Genomic DNA, 25,262 nt, shown 5'->3' on the forward strand with positions numbered 1-25,262 from the left:
ACGTCTTGTTATTAGTTCCTTGTTTCAGTAAAAACAACAACAGTGGAGTATGGTTATGTCGTGGGGTTGTGTGGCGAGACTGAATGTGGGTGGGGCTTCACTGCAAATTTAAGTTGTAAAGTAGCTGCTTACCTCTTACTCCCTTCTCAATATCTGCCAGCTTCTCCACAGTCAAGTCGTTGAGGTTCTTTGTTCTTCGTTGAGGTTCTTTGAGGCAGCTGGCAACAGCCCTTCTGGTACGTTTTCCCTTGTCAGCCATGCCTTGTAGCATTCTGACATAAAGTTCCCAAAAAAAGCTTAATGTAGAATGTTTTATATCAAAAGAAATTTTTTCCTCCCTAAAATAAGAAACAAGACCAACCAAACAGTTCATTTGTCCTTATTTACCCCTCGGTGCTACGACAAGCGGCACTATTTTGCATCACGTGCTGCATTGTCTAACTTTTGCCTCGCATAACGTCAGCCTTCCAGGGGGACAGTTGATTCTTTGTTGCCTTGCCTGGAAACCATGGACATTTTCCGCTTGCATACAAACAAAATAAAAAGATTGCAAGCTTTCAGTTATTTACAAGGATAAGAAATAGTGGTTATGATTTCAAAGTAAGATATAAAGCATAGCATGGTCATTTACCTTGCAGTGACCTATTCACTAATTCCTCCTTCTTCCAAATGGCTGTCATCAACTGCTTTATAAATATTGTGTCCTTTTGCTGGCCTTGAATATATTTCAAGGCTTCTCGTTGCATACAAAGCCCTTGGCTGATGTCCATCTACAGAAAACAAATATCTCTTGACAACATGTACATGGAACGTTTCTTAACCTTTTGTCAATACAGACCAGCATGCAGTCGATTAAAATGCAGTTTAACCTACCATGTTGTCACCTTGAAGTGAACTTTCTGTCAATGGTTCTGCTCCACTGCAGGATGCATGTTGTGACAAGGTTCTGCCACTGCTAGTTTCCGATGTGGTTGCTGTAGGCCGAGTCGAGTGACAGTAGGGGTGACCAGGAGGCCTCTATTGGGTATTAGCACATGCATAAACAGAATGAAAAATTTTGCAAATTCAGTTATTCTGCAACTGCAGTATGCATGCTAGGTGCCAGATAGATAGGTTCCAAGTACAGCACAACCAGATCCCACAAAAACTAAAAGCAGTCGAAATGTTCTACCACGTACTTCGTAGGTGGTGAATGCTATTGAGACTACCTTGTATCTTATTTCCAACTGCTCTTTATAGAAGTTCAGGCAGAAATTTGCAGACTTTGTAGGGTTTGCCAATGGCTGCTGATAATTTATAATTGAACTTCTTGCTTTAAACTTTTGAAGTTTCAACAGGTGATTGAAGGTAAGGCATGCTGAAAGCATGATGTAATCTGTGCTTCATCAATTTAATTTTCAGCAATCAAATCAGCCTGTTTCAAGACCGAAACTAAATAAAAGAACAGGTATGCATAAATGCTGTTACGCATTGTTAAAAGGTATTGAACTGAAATTTGGCACTTATAGTTCTAATAACAATAAAAAGATGTTCACTTGAATGTTGACTGATCTTATAGCAGTTTTGTGTGTGTGTGTGTGTATGTGTGGGCGGAAAAGTTTGAAACACTTCATTAATGGAAACTGTGTGTGTGTGTGTGCGTATGTGTGTGTGTAGGAAAATTTGAAACACTTTATTCATGGAAACAGTTATTTTACTTGATGTTTAGGCCAGCAACCAGCCTTTGTGAATAGAAACTCTCTCGAGAGTAAATGAAGTATGTCTATTAATGACATGTTTCAAACTGTGTTATACACATGTCATATATATATAGCAGCTAACATCCCAGTACTAACTGCTTTAGATTAGTGCCAAACCCTCTCAGCTACGTACCTTCCCCAATGTCAATCCTGGCCAAAATTTTTTCCTGCAGGCCCACATTTAGCCTGCATAGCTGCAGGATTTCTTCCTCTTGTACTTGCAATTTAGATTTCAAATTCCTTATTTCTTCAGTTTTTTCTTCACTTCTTCTTTCAACATTTTAGTCACTTGGTAGGTCCTGTCTGTGCGACTGTGTTCAGGTTTAGTTTTCTTTCTATGCAGGTTTTCATTATCTGCTTCATGCCTGAACTGCTTTTTTTTTGCATCTAGAATGTCCAAAAGGTGTTGTCTCGGCCCATCCTTTTTTGGAGGAGGAGGAGGCTATGTAGGAAAAATCACTTTGTCGTCTCTGAACTCCCACAAAGAAAACATGTCACAGGCACCAGACAGAACCCATGCAGTGAGGTATGTACTAGAGTCAGTAAATAAAATTTAAAGTACCGACACTGTAGAATGGTGGTAAGTAGGGGTGGACATTTTGATGTTCGTCATTGTTCTCAGATTGCCACTTCTGCGACCTCGCCGCCAACTTTGACCCGACCGTTGAGCCACCCTGACGCAGCGGCTGGGATCGTGCGGCGTGGAACCGCTTAGATGCAAAGGGTACAGCCGTTACCATCAGTTTATGCTTTCGTCGTGGGGAGACACTCCTTGCATATATGAACTTAAATATTCCAGGTTATTGTTGCTTATTCTGGGCAAATTTTTGTATTGCTAATGGCTCATTGTAGGCAGCGGTCGAGTACAATGCTGCTACGGGTATCGTTGCAGTTACTGCAAACTTTTACAGCAGAAATATACAAGCGCTCCGGCTGAGCAATTCACGGTGATTAAGTCAGGGGTAACCCCGCTGGTGGTAAAATAACGCTCGGCGCACTGGCGACTGCTTCAAACAGCAGCTTAATCTGGAAGCGAGCGGGAGCGAGCCGTCTGCACGCGCATTTGCAACTTGTAGCCGGTATTACATGATGGTCAGCGTGGGTGTTACTCAATGGTCAGCACACTTCTGGAGTATAGTAATCACTATAATTCCATGAAACTTTGGGGGCTGGTTATAGGGAATGGCTTAATCTTGCGATACACTTACGCAGGCATTTGATGTGCAGCGTCGGTTTTCATGCATGCAGCTGCTCGCCGGCTGATTTTCGGGAAGCACACATTTAGTCACCTCTGCTAGTCATAACTTAAAAAAAAAACGACCTTGCCACCCGACCGCAAATGCTTTCAAATTTGGGGAGAAATTGCTTATTGAAAACAGAGAAAGGAACACATCCCAGCACTTGCCAGACCAGCCACATGCTTTGGATTTTATTTTTCGGGAGAAAGAGACAAAAAGTATGTTGGAGCTGCCATAAAAAAAAAACGTAAAGTGAATATTAGTGTGCATGCTTCAATGATAGTGGTTCTGGGCAGTATTCGTACACGTATTTCATTCCACATTGATTAAAAGAACCGCAGAGAAATTATGGGGAACCCTAACATCTGGTGGCTGGAGTACCTCTATATCGCTTAGGAATACTGGAAATAAAGTGTGGTTTTATTCACAAGATACCACCTTATATGAAATACAAATTCAATCAGTGTTATAAACAATGTGAACAAATGGCAGCATGAACAAAGTGCAAGCCTTTTGAGAACACTGCAGCTGCTACACAACAAATGTTTCATATGCCATGAGATAGCAGGAACTAAAATGGCGGCAGATGAAACCAAACTTCTGCATGAAAAGAAAAAAGCAATTTTAAACTTTTGCATGACTGAAGAAAAAAATTGATTGCCATACAAACAGGCAGCTGCTGCCTTTTTATTACACTGCTGAACTTAAGACTAGCAAGGACATCATTATAACATGACTTGTGTGCACATACACACACATATACAAAGTGACCAGGCATTTGGGAGCATATCAGTACATACATTGCTAAGGTAACACACGGAAAAATTTTGTGCGGGCACATGTACACATAAAAAAGGCAATGTTACATTTGAAAATATGTACACATATGGCTGAAGTCACATCATGCTGCTGATCTAGGAAAACAGACCTTTTCAAGAATATGACTGCAACGAAAAAGAGGGTCATTCAACTAAAATGTAAAAGCCATAAAAACCATCAGCCACAACAGCCGCAAGTCATAATATAGACCAAGTCAACAGTCATCAGAACAATTCTAGGTGGCGCGTAATAAATCCTCCAATTTCTGCACAAAATATTTAGACCTGCATAAACCCAAAGAAAGACTATTCCACTCCGTGACAGTTCCAGAAAAAAACTGCACTTAAACCCATTGGTGCATGCAAAAATGGGGGCTAATGAATGCTCGCATACATGTGTTTTTCTAGTACAGGCCAATTGGATACAATTAGGAAAAACTTCTTTCAAATTGCTAGAGATGTAACTGTGAAGCAGCACGAGACAGCTAATTTTTTTATTGTTAGCTCTAAATTACTATTTTCAATTAATGCACTTGAAGAATCTGTCCAATATTTTTTGCTCTGTGCACTCCACTTGTGCGACGTCCTGTTTATTATATGCATCCCACATTGCTGCTGCATATTCGTCGAGACCTCACAAGTCAGGTACGTAGTGACGGAAGACCTTATCGACATGCTACAGCAGGCACACGACGTGACATGAAGGACGAGTGAGGGGGCTTGGTTGCGACTGCGACCGATACGACTTCAGCTTTAATAGCTGGTTGTTTTGCTCTACAGGCTGTGCTTCAAGACTCTCCTTGCACGTGTTGCATAGCTTGTACTTCTTGGTCACGCTATAGGTGATGTATGGACCAGCGACTCCATTTGCACCTCATCAAGGGAGGAAGCATCATCAAGAAAGCTGTCGTTCAAGAGCTCCTCTCCTGCCGCCTTCACACCGTTCTTCAAAGCTGCTTTTTTTATTTCAAGAAACTCAATAAGGTCTACTGAGTCATCGTTGTCATAGTTGCCCTTGGTGCTTGGTTTAAGAACTGGCTCAACATTATGAGCCTGAGCATCAGTTTAAACTCTAGTGGCCTCGGCATTGGGTGTCTTGAGCGAATGCAGGAGAAGAGGTTCTCCAGGGCATCCTGTGTCAGCCTGCACAACACAAACTTGAACTTGTGCACACATAGAAGCTAGGGTTGAATGTGGAGTGCACTAGACATTGTGATGAGCACACCAGCTTTGACAGGCTTAAACATTTTCTTTGCATTGCTGGGTTTTATGGAAACATGTGCAAAAATCTCCATGAATTCCTTGAGAAAAACCACTGCCTCATCATGCACATCCTGCTTGAAAAGGGTCATTGCAGTGCCATATACCGTGATGTCATTAGTGTAAACCACTGGAACAGACGTTCGACAAACCAAGCTGTGGTTAGAGCCTTAGATTTCAGGAGCCCAAGACTTGCTAGGGCACGCATAGCAGCACCAACACTCTGGTTCAGAACTGCAACCGCAAATGCCACATTCATTTTGGCAAAATGATCAGGGTCCAGGTGTGCAGGCTTCAGGTGAGGGGCCAACTTAAGGTCCCGTTCTGCGTCAATTACAGAAAGTTCCCTGATGTGCTTCACAGACACCTGTGAGAAGCACAAAACAGATTTGAAAATGGTTTAAACTAGAGTCACTAAATAAAATTTTTTATTTATTTTTATTTAGAGTGACTCTAGTTTAAACCTTACCGTATTTTAAAAGACCCCAGCTCAAGCAATGTCATAATATCCCTGTTACACTGCACAGTTAAATGTGATTTTGAACAAAATTTAAGTTTGAAGTAAAATGCAAGTTAATGGCATTCAATCACGCCCATTAAGTCCATCATTACAGAATTAAGTTCCTCAATACAGAGTGCCTGCCTGATTACCCTGACTGTACGGGCATAGAATGTATGGAATCTGTGCTTGCACCCACCTCGTCAGTTGGAAGCTCGTACTCGGTCGCGATGGTAGCAGGCAGAAAGAATGACTGGCCTCTCACTAGGTGACCTTTTATGTTTTTTAGAACATGTGGAGTATCAGCCAAGAAGTACAGCTGTCGACCAGTGTTGACCGCACACGGATGCCTGCACGACACCACGGGCTTGGCTGAGCGAGTTGCAGAGATCCTACATCTCTTCCACTGTGCCTTGTTGCTGGGCCCACGTCAGAAATCACAGCATCCACATGACACCCAGCCGCTTCACACGTTTCAATCACAGAAAATGGGAAATCTTCCAAAAAAGTGCCATCGATGGAGTCCCCTGCAACAGAATGAAAAAAAAAATGTCAAATGGGTTGGTGCTGATTTACTAAAGAAAAAAATGTACCAAGATGAGGTTTATGCTGGTTTAGATTCTGCACAAGGCTGCAGTCATGTTTTCAGTTGTTAATGTAAAGAGCAGTGGGCAGAGAAACTGATGACTGAGAGGCAATAAAAAAAAGTTAAAAGCAAAGGAGCATTAAAAAAGAACAGCAGCACTGCAGCTACAAATATCCGGCATGGCACAGTTCTCCACGGAAGAAAGAAATTCACAGGAAAAACAACATTCAGCCACCACGGGCTCTTACGTGCTGTTTCTCCTGAGCATAATGAAAGTACAGCAATCTATTGCATCCTGAAAGTCCTAGAATGCTTCAGCAGCTACTATGTGACACAAGTCTTAGTTCAACGATAGAAATTTTTTCATGCATGGCGAGGAGTGTGAAAATTCCTTTACTTTTCGAAAAAGCATCCCTCACAGCCTGAGTAGATTTGGGGCATTAACCCCTGTAAACCTACCAAACTTATAAAAAAATTGTGCACTTCTCAGGCGGTTTCAGGCTTTCCCTTTCAGTAAACCTCTTAGTTCAAAAAAGCCCAATGGCATCATAACAGGCACAAATGCCAACATCACGCTGCATTTCTTTGGCTTCCACTATGCACATACAGGAATATTAAAAAGCTGGCTGACAATTACACTTTTTGTAGTGCAAATTTCAAGCCCAGCTGTTGAGATATTCTTCTTTGCAGTGATACCATCTCTTACTGCAACAATTATGCCTTGAAATCAACCTGAACGAAAAACGAAACCAATATGCCAGCATGCATGTAAAAAACCCGTGCACTATTAAATTAAGCCCTTGTGTTCGCATTACAGTCTGATGTTTGTAGCTCTGGCATGTTAAGCATGTTTTAATTGCGGCTATAGTTTAAGGTTTTCTAAACACAAAGAAAAATGCCTTCCCCTGAACTTTTTGTCTTGTTTCTTTACTACGCAGTAACTATAGAAGAGCTTCAAACACAGTGGCGCAGTTTAAATGATTCGTTCCGCAGAAAATTAAAGGAATTAAAAGACTGCACGCACAGTGGGTCCAGCGGCGGGTCAGTGAAGACCCGGTGGCCCTACATGGAACGCATGAAATTCATGCAAAACATCCTGGAACCACGTCGGCAAGCACCCACATACATGTACTGCCTAGTGAATAACGTATGTAATATATAGTAACTTCTGAATCTAGCGATAACGCTACGACTTTGAACTTTAAACTTTAGGGTTCGAATAATAGCGGATAAATCACACGGGGAGAAAAACTGAATAAACGATAACACGTCCGCCCGCTTTTTCACCCTCAATGTCCTCGAGGCACTCTTTCTGTCTCCCCCGCACGTGCACATGGTTTGGTGGTCGCGTCCCCGCCCCCGCACTTGCGCCGTGGCCGACATCTGGAGTTCGTTCGGGAAAGAGACCGCTCGCGGGCGTGCAGAGCAGAAGCGCCGTCCTTTGCCGACCGCGCCGCTCTCCCTAATGTCGCTGCCAATTAGAAGCGCCGCGCAGTTGGTGGCCTTTTGTCCGCTCTCTTTCAAGTGCAGCTGTTCGGGTGTCCAAGGGCGCCCACGTTTCTGCTGTCGTCTGTTCCTGCTTTGTAGCATTTTCCCACAGCTTGGCGTTTCTTCCCGGGGGGGGGGGGGAACTGCTGTCAACACGTACGTGTGCTTGCCCGGTACGCCTCTGCTTGTCTGCCTACCCACCCACAAGCAATGTATGCATAGGTACGGTAGGAAATATAATCGAGAAAAAAGAGAAGAGCTATAAATAATTTTATTATAAAAATCAAGTACAAGGCTAATTATAGCTATAGATCAGGGCAATCTTAACAGAAGTGTTTCCATGGTGAAACATTGATAAATACTGAAGGAATGTAATGCACAGTTAAATGAAATATAGAGAACTTATACAGTCAAAAATGCGGATTATTTCACTATGCAGATAATAACAGAGGACAAAGAAGGGTACAAAACATAAGAACGTTTCCAGTTGAATTATGCACTAATTACGCAGGCCAGCAGATGTTTGCTGCCACGGCACAGCACCGCAAGTGCTTGAAAGATATGAAGAAAACAAATCCCTGTTTTCTGCAGCTCCGGCTATAGTTGTGTCCACATGGTGGCTGAAGATCAAGAATACCCGATCCACCATCTGAACACAACTGACCATTGGCTGCATCTTCAGGTTCATCATCAGAAGTGGCAGACATGTACACAACATCGTCGCGAAGAAAGTTGTGAAACACACAACATGCCATCACAACATAGTCGGCATTGCTTGGCAGAAGGTTGATGCTGCGTCGAAAGATACGAAACCGCGACACCATAACCCCAAAAGTATTTTCCACGCACCTCCTGAAAAGAAAATGGTAAATGATAACTTCACACCTGACTATAAAATAGGCACTGCAGATTCGCCACAATCACCTTGCTCTGCTGAGCCTGTAGTTGAAGATTCTGTTTTCTTCACTTCGACTCCTGCCAGAATAAGGCCGGATAAAATCCGGCCAAAGCTGGAACGCTTCATCTCCCACAAACACATGGGGTGCTGCCGTCTATGTGCCTGGCAGGTGTTCTGGTCCAGGGAGCCCAAGACCACCTCTTTCAAAACACTTGCCAAACTGTGACATGCTTAAAGTGCCCCCATCGCTTTGCCGACCTTATGCGCCAACATCAATCATCGCATACTTTAAGTTGCTATCGGCAACTGCCATCAACACAATGGAGTAGGTTCCCTGTAATGAGAATGTATTGCAAACACAGTCAAGTCTCAATATGACGCACTGCTACCAAGAACAACATACTTTTTAGTTGTAGTAGAGGTTGCCTGAGTGCGATGGGGCCTGGATTTGAACGTGTTTACCATCAACTGCTCCGACACAATTTGGAAAGTTGCATTTTTCTTTGAAACCTCTGGCAATTTCGTCCCATTTTTTAGTTGTTGCCACCTGAAATGGCAGCTGTTTAAATTATATACATTTCAAAATCAAAGCACTGAACGGCTTGTTGAGACTAACAGTGGAGATAAATGGTGAAATCTGCATTCCTGTATGCAGAACTCAGTCTTCAATTCCACAAAAAACTAGTTTAGCTTACTTGTGCATAAAAATGTGGATACATTTATACCTTAAGGTACAAAGGCTGCAATGTTCTCCACAGCAGTCTGCATGTAAAATGAACTGTTGTGGATACTGTCGAAATCCCAACACGGAACTCCAGGGCCACATCCTGCATGTACATGCCTGAAGCCAGGTATCTGAAAAAAAAGACAATTACGAGGCTTTCACTAAAACTTATTTGCTAGATGTTTTTAATCGTGCAAATTAGGGCCTAAAAAGAATACATCTGGGAAGAGCATAAAATTAAAAGGACACTGGACAAGAGCAGCAAACAAAAAGAATGACATATTAATGCAAAATAATTTCAACGTACTGACATGTTTGTGTACGTATCTGCGCGTTATTGCCAGCCGTGCTCGCGACGGCAGTGGCTCACACACAACATAAGCTTTTGTCAGATGCTCCTCAAGGAGTGAGTGCAACTCCTCAAACTTTTCAGGCGTCATTTTGTAATATTTTTTGTAGTACTCGGGGTCGCCATACATAAGCAAAGGCATCTGCACACAGAAATTCTAGTATGAGAACACAAGCAAGAGAGGAATAGCCACAGAATGAATTTTGGCAGTATGAACTCGCCACTGTGTAGAACACTGACTCTGCCTTGAGGTTTTGCCATATCGGCCGCGTCCACCACCGTCTAGGTACCGGAGCGCTCAAGAGAATCCTCTTCTTCTGCAGAAGGTAATATTCTTCCAATAGCAAAAGCTGCTGCGGGCTGAAATCCGGTGGTAGAGCGCCCGCTCGGCCGTCTACCAGAACCGAAACTGCTTGTGGCTGGTGTACTGCTCATCAGCAGCTTTTTCTTTTCAAGGAGGTAGTACTCCTCGAGAAGCAAAATACTTTGTGCTACTAAAAGGTCCATAGCGAGAGGAAGCGGTGCATGGTTGAATATTCGGTCACTCAGTGTATAGCGCGCCGGAGGCCGGCCCGCGTGCAACACTTTGCGGCGAGATGCGCGTAGTTGGCGTAGTTGCATATCTGGTAACAAAGGCGAAAAAAAAAAATAATCTCGAAAACGTTTTGCTGAACTTAATAATACATCACAGCTCAATATTATTACTCATGATTACGAAATCAACGCCTGCCATGATGTTTGACATTTATTGCAGCCGAAGAATTTTCTTCCACAGAAAGCCCGCACCGACACTAGGGTGCCGACGGCACCGACAGAAATCGGAATGTAAAACGGCGGCTGCGATTACCGCCGCAACGACAGTGCGACCGGGCCGTAATTTTTCGTTCCCGTCGCACCATGTGAAACGGACGCTAAGAACATGATTAACTATGCTGCCAAAAAAAATTTTGGCAGCATGGTGTAGTGGTGCAGCAGATAAGCAATTCACCACTGTCCTGCAATGGCAGCTGCTCCCAGCTGCAGGTCTTAAATGACCCAGGCCTCTTCTCAAATACCAATCGTTCATTTAGCTGCCACCTGCCAAGGTGGGCAGTTTGCAATGGGCAGGAAGGCTTTGAGGATGCCACAAAGTCACGTGACATATAGACGGGCCACCTGCCTCCTAGCTTGCTCCCTGGGGACTACTTTCCAGAGTCATACTCGTGATTTTTCGCTTGCAATGCCAACAACACCGACACCGCACTTTCTTGACAATGGGACCTTCATCGCTACCACATTAAAAAGACGCACACACTTAAGACTGTTAGTGAACGGCGTGATGTAATCAGATGCCATGCAGCCGGCAATTGTACATCTGAATGGCTCTACATAGCCACCACCAAAACACTGCTGCAAGCCTTGTGACCTGCACGCTAACCTCTTAAAGACAGTCGCCGCCGTACCACAGCCCATGCTCGGCGCCATTATAAGGGTATGATGCGATAGCTAGTGGATTAATGCCCATATATGCAGAATTAGTCTACTTTCCTAGGAGTCCTCATGCCACGGCTAGCACAGTGGTACAGCAGTTTAGTGGTGCCCTAGTGCCCTGGGATAACAGGTGCTGCCAAAGGAAGAATTCGTGCAATGCAGGTAGCGCTTCACAAGCCACTACCATGGGATGGCAGATGCTGCCACCGGTGGAATTTGTGCGATACAGGTGTTGTAGGCAGTAGTGTAGCCACTGCATAGGGCTAGAGCGAGAACGCGCCTGGCTGCGCGATCACGTGATGCACGCTGTGCGAGCCGCGCGAGCTCGTTCTGGGCAATGTTCGCCTGCACAGTCAATAAACCGGTCACTGGTCCGGCTTTCCTCAACTCAACAGCATGTTGTCCCTCTCGAGCAACCTCCCGCAGCCAATCATTAATTTAACGGCTACATGCCAGGTTGCACAAGTTCGCCATCTTTTATGGTTACCATTGAACTTTAACACACACAAGTTTTCGCTCCATAGAGCAAGCAAGGCTTCTGCCTCAAAATAAGTTTCGTATTTGTATTAGTAACTTGCAGATACAATATACATATCATGCAGAAAGTAGCCATACTCTTTCATTAAGAGCACAGAGTGAGCACTGGTGACTTTTTAGTGGACAATACGTTTTCGTCAGCTGTTCACAAAAAGAAAATACCATCATTTCGCCAGTTGCGGGAAATATTTCCTAGCAAGAGGGACATAGCGCAAGCTTGTAGCTTCATTGTGTCCGAGTTCTCACCCTCGAAAATAATGCATGTTTGCCAAAGCGGAAAGAAAAGGTGCACTGTTGCTCCAAGTTGTGCATTAAAAATTACAAAGGAGAGAGCAATACACAGCAGATAAGCACAAGCATTGAGGTGCATAATGTTTCCCCTTCATTTGCATTTGTCAGCTTATTTTTTTTCTAATACACCCTAAGCTTCTGCTGCTGTTCTGGTGGCAGACTCAATGGTTGTGCATGCGAACAGCGTCGTTTGAATAAACCAGGAAGTCCTGCATTTGTTGTGCTTGTTCCTTACTTTACCCAGCGATATAATTTGCAATGCACTGGTATGTACGGATGTGGGCCGACTTGTCGAGAACGCTATGCTGCGGGAGGAAAGGTGAAGCTTCAAATCTGCTATGTTGGTGACTCGACTGTCATACCTGTGTCGTTTATGCAGGTACGTGGAAGCGATTTAATCTGTTGCTGTGAAACCACTGCCTGCTTTAAAATTTCGCTCCATTTTCCTCCGCAGAACATTACACGAGCGCTCTAACACAAGCGTACTCGCGTTTGTACACAAGCTTACAATTCTTTCGTGCATGCAGTAAACGCTACGTGAGTGCTCTAACGCAAGCCTACTCGCGTTTGTACACAAGCTCACACTTTTTCGTGCATGCACAGACACAAAAAAATGGCGCCAAGAACACGTGCATCTTCCTCACCTGAATAGGAAGAGAACTGTTGCGTACTGAGCCTCGACACGAACCCGTGATTCTGCTCGTGGTGCTGCAACAATTGGCCACGGCGGGCAAACACATTAGTACACTGATCACAACTGTAGGAGGCTTTCGCACTACCACTAAGAGAGCTTGCAGCTTCGGGATGCTGCTTTCGCACATGCCTCCTTCGAGATTGCTCCAAAACACTCAGCTTGGCACACAGGACACTGATACTTATCTCGTACAGGTGATTCTACGGGTGGTGCGCTTGGTCCCTCCATTCCTAGAAGGGCACCTCGGCGACAGACACAAACACAATTCACACTGGCAAACAAAGAACGCGCAACGGAACAAACAAGGAGAAACTGCGCGCCCAGCGCAACACAGAATATGGCAACGGCCACAAAGAAAGCGCAACGGAGCTGCGGCTGGACAATGCGGTAAAAAAACAGTGCAATTACTGCAAAGTTTACAGCAATTAGCGCAACAGCAAGATCGCAGATCCAGGCATCAGCGACGACGCTTGCACGATGCAACGGGGGACAAATCTGCGGAACAAATGAGTCACGTGATCATGTATAATACAAAAACAAAATTCAAATCACATAAAAACAAAACTCTAAAAATTTTCTGTAAAATTTATAAGCATTGTTTTCAAATATGATACTAAAAATTATTTGAGCTGGACAAACAACACAAACAAATTTAGCCAGGGGAAGGGAATTACCCCTAGGGGACAGAGGACATCTAAGGGCGGAGTCAGACCTAGGGAGGACTTGGACGGGTTGAACCACACAAACAAAAAAGAAGACTGAGCCACCGCAGGGTATACGCGCTTCGTGTGAAACTGGCATTAGGCCTACTTTGAGCTCGGTACTGTCGTCGACTCGGTCGTTCGGCGCAGAACTGTCGTTCTCAGCGTAGACAGCTGGAGCAAGGGGTCTCTTGAGGTTATTAATCAAGGACTTTTTCCTCTTCTTGCCGAACTTCTGCTGCGAATAAAACTTGCGCGTTGATCCAGGCATCGCTGTGCGTTCTCGCCTCGGCTCGACACAAAGAAAACGCCGCATCTCCCCGCGGCTTGGCCGCGCAGAGCAGACGATGCCGGCCAGCTCCACCAATCGGAAGGCGACCTGCTGTCACGTGCGCCCAAGCAGCCAATAGGCTCGCGGAAGGCACCTTTTCTTTTTTGTTATTTGCTAGGCAACCAATGGACGAAAGGAAGCAGCAGTGGCGGGAAATTGAAGTTGAAAGACGGCTCTTTCAAACGAGACCAAGATGGCTGCGGTGCCGCGCATGAAACGGGAGCTATGTGGCGCGGAACACAGCTGTTTCGGAGCCGATTTCAGCGCAAATTCGGGCAACGTAGATTATATAAATTTATATTGTGACTAAAATACTGATCTTAGAAGTGAGAAACTTGGCAGATAGGTAGATAGATAGCTGCCGATTTCGAAAATACCGGTTTCGAAAAATTGATTTTTTTAGCGAATTTTTGGCCCGAAAGACCCGTGTCCCCCCTTAACAAAAGTTATAACACTCGTGTACGGAAGGAGAACACACACAAAAAGGATTCAACAAAAAGATTAGACAGAAGACAGAAACGCACAACGGACATTAGGTTAGTTTGCAACCATGAACTATTCAGAGAAGAGCAGAAACATAGGAAGGCAATAAATGAGAGCTTTGAGACAGAAAAATATTTGTGCACTGATCTCGCCAAATTGTGTAAAAGCTTTCATTTCTCGAGTTATTTTTGCATCAAAAAATTGATAAAATTTCATAGAAAGCAATGTAAATACCAAATATTTGGATCATTGCGTGCAGAAGACTTGAAAAATTGAACGAAGCTGTCGCAACAAGTGTACTGTAACTGGCTCATGTGGTATTCTTTTCTGTAATATATGTAAAAAATGGTCCCCTGACGGCACTGTTTCTAGCGTTGCATTATTTTGTTTGTATTTCAACTCTTACCTGCCTAGCCTGCATTGAAAGGCCAAAATCACCTTCAACTTGTGTTCAACACCTATTATTAAAATTTTAAGTACGGTGCACTAACTACACTAGCTTTTAGTGTGAAAAACTCGCATTCCATATTTTTACAAAATACTATACTTCAGTCACTCTACCCCACATGACAGTTGTGCAGGCACGTTGCTGTAAAGAAGGCTTTGTGAGACTGCTAGCTGCAGCTCCTATTCATGTCTTGAACATTACTGGCCAATAGTACAAGTCCATGTGTAAAGCTTACAGCATATTTAGGTTCATGAATAAGAACTAGCATTTTTGCTGTTGACATCTACTTGTGATGTTACTTAAGGCCAACTGCAACGAAAATTTTCATTCCGTAAAAAGATGTTTTTACTGTTCTGTGCCAATAGACTGATGTAAAAACAGGAGATGACATTTGCAAGAGAAGTGAATGCGTCAGGAATTGCTCGCAAAAATCGTCATTTTCAAATCAGAACTCGAAACAGACCCGCCATTATAAAGTGCTGGAAATGACGCGGAAACAGACCACTTGGCCCAAGGAGGTGTTGCTCGACCTCGTAGTCGTGGGTTTTCGGGGGCTCAGTGCTTCCCATAGAAACAACAGCAAGCTGGTACACATTTAAAACATGCACTGCTAGGGATACGAACGCCAACTGCAAGAATTTACAGCTCTGCGAACAAACGCACGCGAGCAGAGATCGCCATTTGTTGTAGGGCAGCTGTTGTCCTCCTGTCACCGAGAACGACTAGTACAGTCGTCCACAGACCTGTTTAGAATGGTCGAACTCTGTTCCATCTGCGCTCCGAGCGCGCAGAGTGACGTCTAGCGGCAGTGCCTGGTTTGAGATTGCGCGTCTTTGAGTGCTATCTGAGTATCAGACAAGTGCTATCTCTAAACCAGGCGCTGCCACTAGACATCGCTTTGCGCGCTAAGCAGCGCAGACGGCACGGAGTTTAAGCGCTCTAGACAGGTCTGTGGACGACTACAAGCTTTGCGAAAGCTCTCTTTTCTGACCGGAACCGCCACAGATGATGCAGACTTTCGAATTCATTTTAAGTAATTCAGGCCAGTATCTCACCGGAACTTTATGAGGAAGAAAAGAAACCGCCATATTTCCCCTAACGTGCACCATCTTCTGTACTTTGAAAACGCTTGCGGCGCGAGCTTCCATGTGCGATGTGTGCGTTCATGCCCCCGACGATCACACAGCAGTTCGACATGGTAATGTCTCCTCAAATTTCGTAACATTTTTCCGCAGTACCACAGGAGGACTGTAAAACCTCATTTTCAGTCACCAACCTTTTGATACACAACATCCATAATCCGTTCGTTTGCAAATGCTCAGCCTTGTTGAGAGAGAGAAAACTTTTATTTCTTTCCAAGAGGTTCGCGGGGATGAAGACTTCCTGGTCGTCTTGCTTGGGTGCTGGCGACTTGAGTCTTCAAGCAAGAGTGGGCCCTCAGTCCAGGGCTCCACTGAGTTGTGCCGCTTCAGTTGCGTGCTTTACCAAGGCCCTCTGGACCTCAAGCTCGCTGCTGAAGAGACAGCTCTCCCATTGCTCCGCACTCGGTGTTTGTTGATTGTGGAATGCTATGTTTCTCTTGCATTCCCAGGTGATGTGATAGAGTGTGGGCGTACTGCCGCACCAGGGGCAGTCTGGTCTGAATTGCGTTGGTGATATCTTGTTGTATGTGTGTAGGTTAGGGAAGGTGTTCGTCTGTAGCCTACGCCATCCTACAGCCTCTTCCCTATTTAGTGCTTTGTGTGGTGATGGATATCTCTTTCTGATTCCCCTATATAGTTGTAGGGTCTCTGTGTAGCCCCCCTCGCATATGAGTAGCCGTGACTCCGAGACGATCGATAAGCCTGCTCGGTAAGTGAGCCCTCGAGCTAGACTGTCCGCCCTTTCGTTTCCTGCTACGCCTGCGTGGGCTGGCACCCAGATTATATGTTGTATGGGTATTCTTTCAGCTGAGGCTGCCGCCTCGCTGATTATTCTGAGGGCAGTGCCGCTGATATTGCCCTTCGTATAGTTTCTGCATGTTTCTTTCGAGTCCGTTAGGATATTTAGGGAGCGACCTTTTCTGTAGCCTTCGGCTATCGCTAGCGCGACGGCAATTTCTTCGGCCTCTGCTATCCCTGACACTCCTACTGAAGCGCAGGTGATAGTTTCCCCTGTACCGTTGACCACCGCTACCGCGGCTGTGCGTTTCTCTGCTCTTGCGTACATAGAAGCGTCTGTGTATAGTGTGCTTTCGGATTGGCCTAGCCTTCTGTTTATCTGTTCGGCCCTGGCTCTCCGCCTTTCTTCGTGTAGGTTGGGATCCATATTTTTAGGTAAGGGTCCCACGTTGAAAGTTCTTCTGAGGTCGTCTGGAACTTCTGTGTATCTGTCAGCCAGACCACTTGCGTTCCGACCTAGCCTTTTTAGGAGCGCCCTTCCTGTGGGGGAGCCCCTGAGCCTCGTCAATTGCGCACCCATTTGAGCCTCTGCTAGCTCGTCAAAGGTGTTGCTGACTCCGAGCTGGAGTAATTTTTCATTTGACGTGTTCCTGGGTAGGTGCAGAGCGATCTTGTAGGCCTTCCTTAGTATACAGTCGGCTTGCTCTCTTTCCGCTTTTGTTGTTGCGTGGTAGGGCAGCGAGTATGTGACCCTGCTGACGATTAGGCTGTTTACGAGTCTTAGGGTGTCGTCTTCCTTCATTCCGTATCTTCTTTGGGATACTCGGCTGATCATTCTTCCTACTTGTTCCGTGGCTTTCCTGAGCAGGGTGATGGTGTGGCTGCATTTGCGGCTACTCTGTAGCCACATGCCCAGAATGCGGATTATGTTTTTCTCCGGGATCGGTTGTCCCTCGAGGACGACGTCCAGTGGGGCTTGGGTAGGGTGTCTCCCTATTCTGATGAGCTCCGATTTTTCGGTCGAGCATTTCAGGCCCCTCTCCTTCACGTAGTCTTCTACGCAGGTGGCGGCTTCCTGTAGTCGGTCTTGTTTTTCTCCTAGCGATCCTTGGGTGATCCACACGGTTATGTCGTCGGCGTACATGGCGTGTTTGATACCCGGGATCTCTTTGAGCTTTCTTGCCAGTCTTAGCATTGACATGTTGAAGAGCACCGGCGATATGACTGAGCCTTGGGGTGTTCCTTTGCAGGGTGTGGCGAAGACGTCACTTCGCAGCTCGGCTAGCCCTACGGTCGCTGTTCGGTTGCTTAGGAAGGCCCTGATGTAGTTATGGGCTCTCCTTCCGCAGTTCGTGTCGTTTATGCCTTCCATGATGGCGGCGTGGCTTACGTTGTCAAAGGCTCCTTTGATGTCGAGGGCCATGACAACGTTTTCTCCGCTTCTCGGCATTTTTTCAAGTACTTCCTCCTTTAGCTGGAGGAGTACGTCTTGCGTGGACAGGTGGGCTCGAAACCCGTACATGCTATCAGGGTAGAGTTGGTTTCTCTCCAGGTGTGACTGAATTCTCTTCGTTATTATTCGTTCGTACATCTTGCCTAGGCACGATGTGAGGGATATCGGCCTGAGGTTTTCCACTTGTAGTTTTTTACCGGGCTTCGGAATCATCACCACGACCGCGTGTTTCCATTCGGCGGGTACTGTTCCTTCCTGCCATAGTTTATTGAGGTACGCGGTGAGCTGGTCAATAGCTCCGTCGCTTAAGTTTCTGATCAGTGAATTGCGGATTCTGTCTGCTCCTGCTGCCGTGTTTCTTGTTGCCGACCTGATCGCATCGACCACCTCTTCCCTGGTTATGGGCCTGTCCATGACGGGGTTCTCTTCGCCTTGATATTCCTCTTTGTAACACTCGACCTGGTCGTTGCCGTAGCATTTGACCCGGACCTCCTCCAGTAGTTGTTTATCTGTACCGGTGTATTGGTGCACCAGCCTTCGTATTGCTTTGCCGCTCTCCGACTTGTTTTTGCTTGGGTCCATGAGGGACTTGAGGATCTGCCACGTTCTGGCCGTGCTCAGGGTGCCGTTCAGCGCGTTGCTAAACTGCTGCCATCCTTGTCTGGCCAGCTGCGTCGCGTACTCCTCCGCCTGCTTGGTGATTTCAGCTATCTTGGTCTTGAGCTTCCTGTTCAGCTTTTGTCTTTTCCACCGTGCGGTGAGTCCGCGTCTCGCCTCCCATAGCTTGAGGAGTCGCTTATCCACCTCCGGGGCGTGTTCGGTTCGGTCCACTTCTTTGGTGTAGAGTTCCTGGACCTCCTTGAGCTGTTGGCTCCACTCCCCCACAGATACAATGTCGCCTCCTTGCATCTGTCTACAGTGGGCCCTGAAGGCGTCCCAGTCGACGAGACGGGTCTTGCCTATTTTTCGTTTTGTGTCTTCGGCTGTGATGCTGGTTTTCAGTATATAGTGGTCGCTTCCTAGGTTTTCGAGTAGGTTTTCCCACTCGACCTGTCTGGCGCCCCTCACAAAAGTCAGGTCGGGGCAAGTGTCTGGGCTGACGCTGTTACCCTGTCTGGTTGGTTGGGTTTCGTCAGTTAGGAGATCGCAATCCGTTTGCTCTGCAGCGTCGCTGATTGTTCTTCCTTTTTTATCGTCTTTGCTGTAACCCCATTTTGGGTGCTTGGCGTTGAAATCGCCTGCTATTATTAGGGTGTTGTTGCCCGCTAGTTTTCTAGCCTCTGTAAAAAGCCTGCTAAAGTCCCCATCCTTCTGCTTAGGCGGGCTGTATAGGTTGATAATAAAGGTGCTCTTGGATTGTGCTTTCTTTTTAGGTATAATCTCTGTGATCGTGTGGTCGATCCGAGTGTCCGTTATTTCGTCGTGTGCTGTGGCTACCAATTTCTTGCTTACGAGGGTCGCCGTACGGCGAGCTTCCTGACACGTATAGCCCCTCAGCGAAGGTGTGCAGTTGGTTTCCTGTAATATAATTACGTCTGGCGGGGTTCCTTTGGCATAAATGTACTGCTGCAGGAGGCCTTGTTTTTGCCTGTACCCCCTGCAGTTCCATTGCCATATCTCTAATTGTTGGAGGCGTTCTGCCATGATGGTGTACTAGGGTTGGAGTTGAGGGTTTCTGCGCCGAACCTGCGTTCGTTATATAGGCGTTCTCTAGCGTCGTTAGTCGTTCTCTGCGCGTTCTGATTCTTAATGTGTGTTCTAACGTTTTGCTCTAGAAGGGCAAATTTCTGCTGCATAAATTGCATCTGCTCTTGCGTCTGTTTCTGCATGTTCATTATGAGAGCCTCGAGCTGCCCATCTTGTGGCTGTGTTGCTTCCACCATTGGGGGTGGTGGGGTCTGAGTTTTGGGCTGTGTCTGCCCTGTCCTGATTTCGCGGAGTTCTTTAAGGACCTCGCTCAGCTGCTTTCTGAGTTGGCCTAGTTCCTGTCTGAGGGCTTTGTTCTCTTCCATTAACTGTTTCTCGCGAGTGGATTGTGTGTTTGTGTTTGAGTGCGGAGCAAAGAGCGTTTTGGGAGGGCCGTCTCCCCAGCTCACCTTGACACCGCCGGTCTTCTTTTTCTTCTGTTGCTCTTGTCCTTGCTTCTGCTCCTGTTGCTGTTGTCCCAGGGGCGGGAAGGACTCGTCCCGCTCGGATCCTCGACTCCGGCTCCGGTTGCGGCTGCGTCCGCGGCTGCCGCTGCGCCCGGATTCCTGGCTCTCGTCTCGGAACCACCGCGGCCTTCTTCTGCGGCTGCGGTCCCGGCTCTTGCGTTGCTGCTGCAGGGGGCCCCACCGCAGCTCGCACGCTGATTTGAGTCGTTGTTTGCAGTCCCTCGTGCCCGTGATGTGGTCGCCGTCACACACTAGGCACTTGGGTGTACAATGGTGGTCCGTCGTTGGGTTCTGAAGTCCGCATTGTCTGCAGACCTTGGCGTTCGGGTTTCGGCAGACGTCCATGCGATGCCCCTGTTGGCCGCAGGTGTAGCATACCTGCCTTGTTGGCCTGTACGGGTGGCACCGGTATTCGCTGCTGTGGTAGATGACAAACTTCGGAAGAGTAGGGCCGTCGAAAGTGATGAGGGCCGTGCTTGAATTTCCAAGCATTCTTGCCGTTATGACTCTGACGCCCTGGGTGCGAAGTCGTATGTGGGCCTTGAGTTCCTCGGATGTGGTTTTCGGTGCTGGGCCGTGAATAACTCCCCGTAGCGTTCCCTCCGGGGCCGCCGCGTGTGTGTTCACTGCAAAGCTTTTGCCTCCAAAGTTGATCTGCCTGATGTGCAGAACCTTCTTGGCTGCGTCTTCGTTAGCTGTGCTCACGATTATGATGTTCGAGCCGTGGCGAAGTCGGACGAGAAGATCTTCTTCCTTGCATCCTCTTCCGGTGGCCGCAACCACCGCTTCCACCACTTTGTATTGCGGTAGATCCTTGACTGCGAGTCCCCTCGGCCGGAGGACTATCTTGATGTCGTCTTTCGGGAGAGGAGGCAGTCGCAGCCTCGGCCCTCCCTCCCATTGTTTCTTCTCCGGTGCGCCAGCTGCGCTTCTTCCCGCTTCGTCGGAAGATGGCGACCTTCCTGCGCCGTTTCCCGCCAAAATGTGCGGTTTGTCGCCGCCATTTTGGCGTCTCTTCGATTTCTTTGACTGGACGACCGCCCAGCCTTCTGCTTTGTCTGCGTCCATTCCGTTAACTTGTGGTCGTTGTAGAGTCGATGGGGTGCTGCATCCCGGGGCTTGAGTCCCTGTAGCGACGAGGCCGTCGTGGCCTCGCGGTACGTGGGTCACGTCGATGTTGTCGTGGAAGTCTTCTTCCATGTTTTCGGGCGGTTCCGTAAAAAATCCTGGTTGTCTTGTGATTGTGGGTTGTTCCTGACTCGAAGTTTTCGTTCGGGACATCGCTCCGATGCGTCTTCACCGCGGGCCGAGGCCGGGAAGGCCGTGGAGCCCCGAGCTCGTGCTAAGCCTCGTTAGGCTTAACGCCTGGCCGACCACGTGGGAACTTCAAAGTCCGATAAAATCCTAAAAAATGGACCCACCGGCTTGGAAGTGGTATCCTCGTGGTCCGCTTCACTTTCGGCGTCGGTTCCAGCAAGAATTTTGGAGATCCGTAGGGATTAACCGGGTCAGAGGACCCAAAAATCGCGGAGCGCATGTGAGGCACGTCCGTGCTCGTCGACGATCGCAGCGCCCCTCCCAGCCTTGTTGAAGATTCTCTGCGGTCAATACCGACGTCATGTCCAGTAATTTGCCTCAGTGCGCGACATGCTACCAAGTGCACGTGTCGTCTGCTTTAGAGCTTTTCAAATGCTTACAGCAACAAAACTCGCTAAGAAGCGCAGAACTTTGTCATGGTTAGTTTAACAACATACTTAACTTATTAAGAGGCATTCCAGCCAAAGCAAAATTTCGTTCCAGTTTGCTTTTAACTGACTTCTTTTTGAAAATGTGTGTACTCTTCATTTACCGCAAAAGATGGAAATTTGGTTTTAGGAAGCAGGTAGTTTCTGGTTGATTCAGTAGCAATCAAGCTAGATCAAAGCCCTGATTACTCCTGAAAAAAAATGACAGTGGCTGTCATGAAACATAGCCTGCATCGTCAGTGTACATGACATATTCACTTGAATACTCTGTGGTTACAAGACTTAATTTCAATGCTAAGCATGAGAGGCTGTAATGTACTCTAAATTGTGAGTGACCTTTTGAATAGAAATTTCTCCTAACAAAAGCCACACATGCAAGTCTGTTACAAGTATGATTCTTATTCAGGTGTAAAATATAAACCTGAAGTCCATATTGCAGCAGCATGTTGCAGTGTCAACATGAAGTTCGGGGCCCATATTGGGCTGGTTTTGTTCACACTCTATGGTAAACCAACACTTGCACGTGATGACGAAAACCAACTCTAATTCTTGAATCCTCACTGCCGCATTAGTCACTGCTCCTTAAAGGGCCACAGAAAGGTTGGTTTGAGCTTGGCTTTGAAATGGTTGCACTATGTAGAGTACAGGCCACCTAATGTCCATGCCACATACGAGACCTCAAAAGCAAGCGGGAAATGTACAATACATTTGTAAAAATTCCCACTTTCGCACCTCGCGGCGACGCACGGTGCTGGGCTTTCGCTCCACACCTGGCATACAACGTCACATCGTGCAAGTGACGTCAGCAGCCGGGGGTTATCATTGGTTCACAGCGTTAATTCTTTGAGATGTCACGCGCTACGTCTGTGGCCACTCCGCGCGCACTGCAGCCAGTGGAGGTAGGGGAGGGGCTGAGTGGTTGAGGCCAGCAGAGTGCTGCCGTTTTGGCATGCGAGGAGTGGGTAAAGGCGCGAAGATGTGGAAGTTCAATTTTTGTCTGCATATAACTCGGCTTCCACAAAATGCAGTAAAAAAATTCTTGCTGGAGGATAATTATGAAGGGGCATCTTTTAACATCCCAGACATATCACAACTCTATTGAGAGCCCCTTTCTGGGGCCCTTTAAACTCAGCTATTTTTTAAACATTGCCAAGCCTGAGCAGTGTGCAGGCTCTCAGTTGCCTGCTTACCAACATGAAACAAGCGCATGTTGATATAATTTTCTACAACACTTCTCACAAGGTGTACATAATCATTGTCAAGTGGAGCATTGTGGAACGTGTTCATGAAGTTCATTGCAAGAGCTCTCTACAGTGGAATGCATCAAGGACCTCATGCAGAATATCGGAGAGTAGTGTTCTTGATGCCAATTTATTCAGGCGCACTGCCATCCTGATCACCGCCTCTGATTTTGACAGATCTTCAATACACAATCCAATGGGCATGTCAGTTCTCTCCTGCTTTTCCTCTTAGTGAGTAAATGTTTCCTCGTTCTGTTGCGAGTCGCACACTTGTGCAGTGCTCACAAGTCAGCTTTGCAGCCAATATGTGGGCTACATAGCCCGCCATGGAAGTCACAACTCCACCTCCACATTCACTGATGTAGCCTGGAGCTATAATGTAATAATGGTCTGCAGCTGTGATTTGAGATTGCTGATCAGCATCACTGTCTAGAAGTTGCCTCCTTTGTGCAGATATTTTCAGGAGCTCAGTGAAAATAACTGTTGCACTGCTGCATGACAATATGGAGATGCTGTCCAGGCTCAGACAGTTTCCTGTTGACTCATCAGCCAGTTCGCTTTCCACAATCATTTTTTTGAAGGCAGCACGAAACTGTTGTGTAGTGGGGTTGTCGTTATGCCCGCCATGGGCTCGAATCAGGCCAAAAAACAGTTGCAGGTAGCCCTGGCAAATTTTGTGGGCCTGGATGTACTTCAGTAGTCGTTTTTCAGTAACAAGAAAAAGAAAAAGGCTTCTTTGCATGCAGATGATAAAGCCTCAAAAACCTGTCTTTCAGTTTGCTTCAATCATTTTTTTCCCATTTGAAGACTCCTTTAAGGAATAGAGGTAATGGGTTATGGTTTTGCACATGCCTTCGAAAGCTTCATTGTTCATTTCATTTACAGGCTTCTTCCAACCTTTCTGATATAGCCTTCTTGAATATAAGGCATCAAATGTGTCATTAATTTTCAACAAATATTTTCCGTTGCCTGTGTGCCAGAAAAACCTTCTAGGGGAAGTTCCCTGCACTCGACTAGTGCTGTCACAACAGAAGTGTTCATCACTTGGGCAGCAAGTCTTTCATGGGCTGCCGCTGCCACTCAATATGAGTGCTGCACAACTTGTTAGCCAATTGTAGGCCTTCTTTCTGCTGCACAGAATGCAGCTGCTCAATGTGCTTCCAGGACACTGTCCTTCCTTGTTGATCAATAAAATACCTCTTGTGTGCCAGTGCATTCCTGACAAGTTTTAGCATATGGCAGGGATCCAAAAATGCTGCTACTGACTCCTGTCTAGCTGGCTGTGGAAAAGTTGTTTTAGATTTCCCACATGTTGGAAATTGCACCCAAGCTCTTGTAACATTACCAGATTTGCAGGTGCACCATCACAAGTGTGTGAAATGACCATAGCTCCAGCATCATGTACCTTATGATGGCAGGGATCCAAAAATGCTGTTATTGGCTTCTGTGTGGCTGGGTGTGGAAAAGTTGTTTTTAGATCTCTCACGTGTTGGAAATCACACCCAAGCTCTAGTAACACTGCCAGATTTGCAGGTGCACCATCACAAGTGGGTAAAACGACCACAGCTCCAGCATCATGTGCCTTATGAAGGCATTGGGTAATAGATTGGCTCTGTGTGTTCCAGTTAGGTCGTCAACTAAAAAGTATCCAATGGGCAACTTCCATCGCCCATTAATAGCTACAGCCATTACTACAAATGCAGTCTTTTCTTGTGGCAAAGAGTCGCTGTCAATTCCACTCCCAAAGTCAAATCCTTCAAATTTATGTTTGTTCCACTGGATGTTTTAGCGAATTGCCATTTCATCAACCATGAGGCTGCAAACTGTTTGATACCCTTTGCTTGCTGTTTTCAGCACACTTCATATTTAGTGCATTGAAAGCTTCTGTTGAAAGTCTTGCCTAGCCATCAACAGTCTCATACCATTTTTGCAGCGTTCTGGGATGCGGGAGGCACATATCAAACACTTTCCTGACGTACTGATAGGCCCATGGGGAATAGAAATTAAAAGTTAAGGCAGAAGTTCTCAGTTCAGGGGAGTACTGCTCTGGAGTGCCAATTCCACAAAGCTTTGCGACCTGCCTTTCAGGTAGGTGCTTATTCGCTTTACCCAGGCCATCGAAGACAGACACTTTTTCTCTCACTGCTGCTACAAGATGCTCTGGCAAAGCCATCTTTTTGTTGAAGCGTTCAGCCCTGTCCTTTTCTAGCATCCTGAAGAACATTCAAGAAGGTGC

At 46.4% G+C, this 25,262-nt stretch overlaps 1 protein-coding gene across 6 annotated transcripts in view; it reads left to right on the forward strand.

The window, feature by feature from the left end:
* LOC144124691 (uncharacterized) overlaps positions 1-25,262 on the forward strand; it is a 202,869-nt gene that overhangs the window by 91,120 nt on the left and 86,487 nt on the right. The window contains exons 3-4 of one of the 6 annotated variants that reach the window (XR_013313257.1): positions 2,362-2,463; positions 5,844-6,947. The exons of 3 other annotated variants lie outside the window; for them this stretch is intronic. The gene's annotated coding sequence lies outside the window, so the exon portion shown is untranslated. Of the gene's footprint in view, positions 1-2,361; positions 2,464-5,843; positions 6,948-12,141; positions 12,162-25,262 lie in introns of those variants that run through there. 2 more of the 6 variants (XR_013313260.1, XR_013313256.1) reach the window with 2 other exon arrangements.

The sequence above is a fragment of the Amblyomma americanum genome, chromosome 3 (genome assembly GCF_052857255.1).
Source record: "Amblyomma americanum isolate KBUSLIRL-KWMA chromosome 3, ASM5285725v1, whole genome shotgun sequence".
Classification (NCBI taxonomy): Eukaryota; Metazoa; Arthropoda; class Arachnida; order Ixodida; family Ixodidae; genus Amblyomma; species Amblyomma americanum.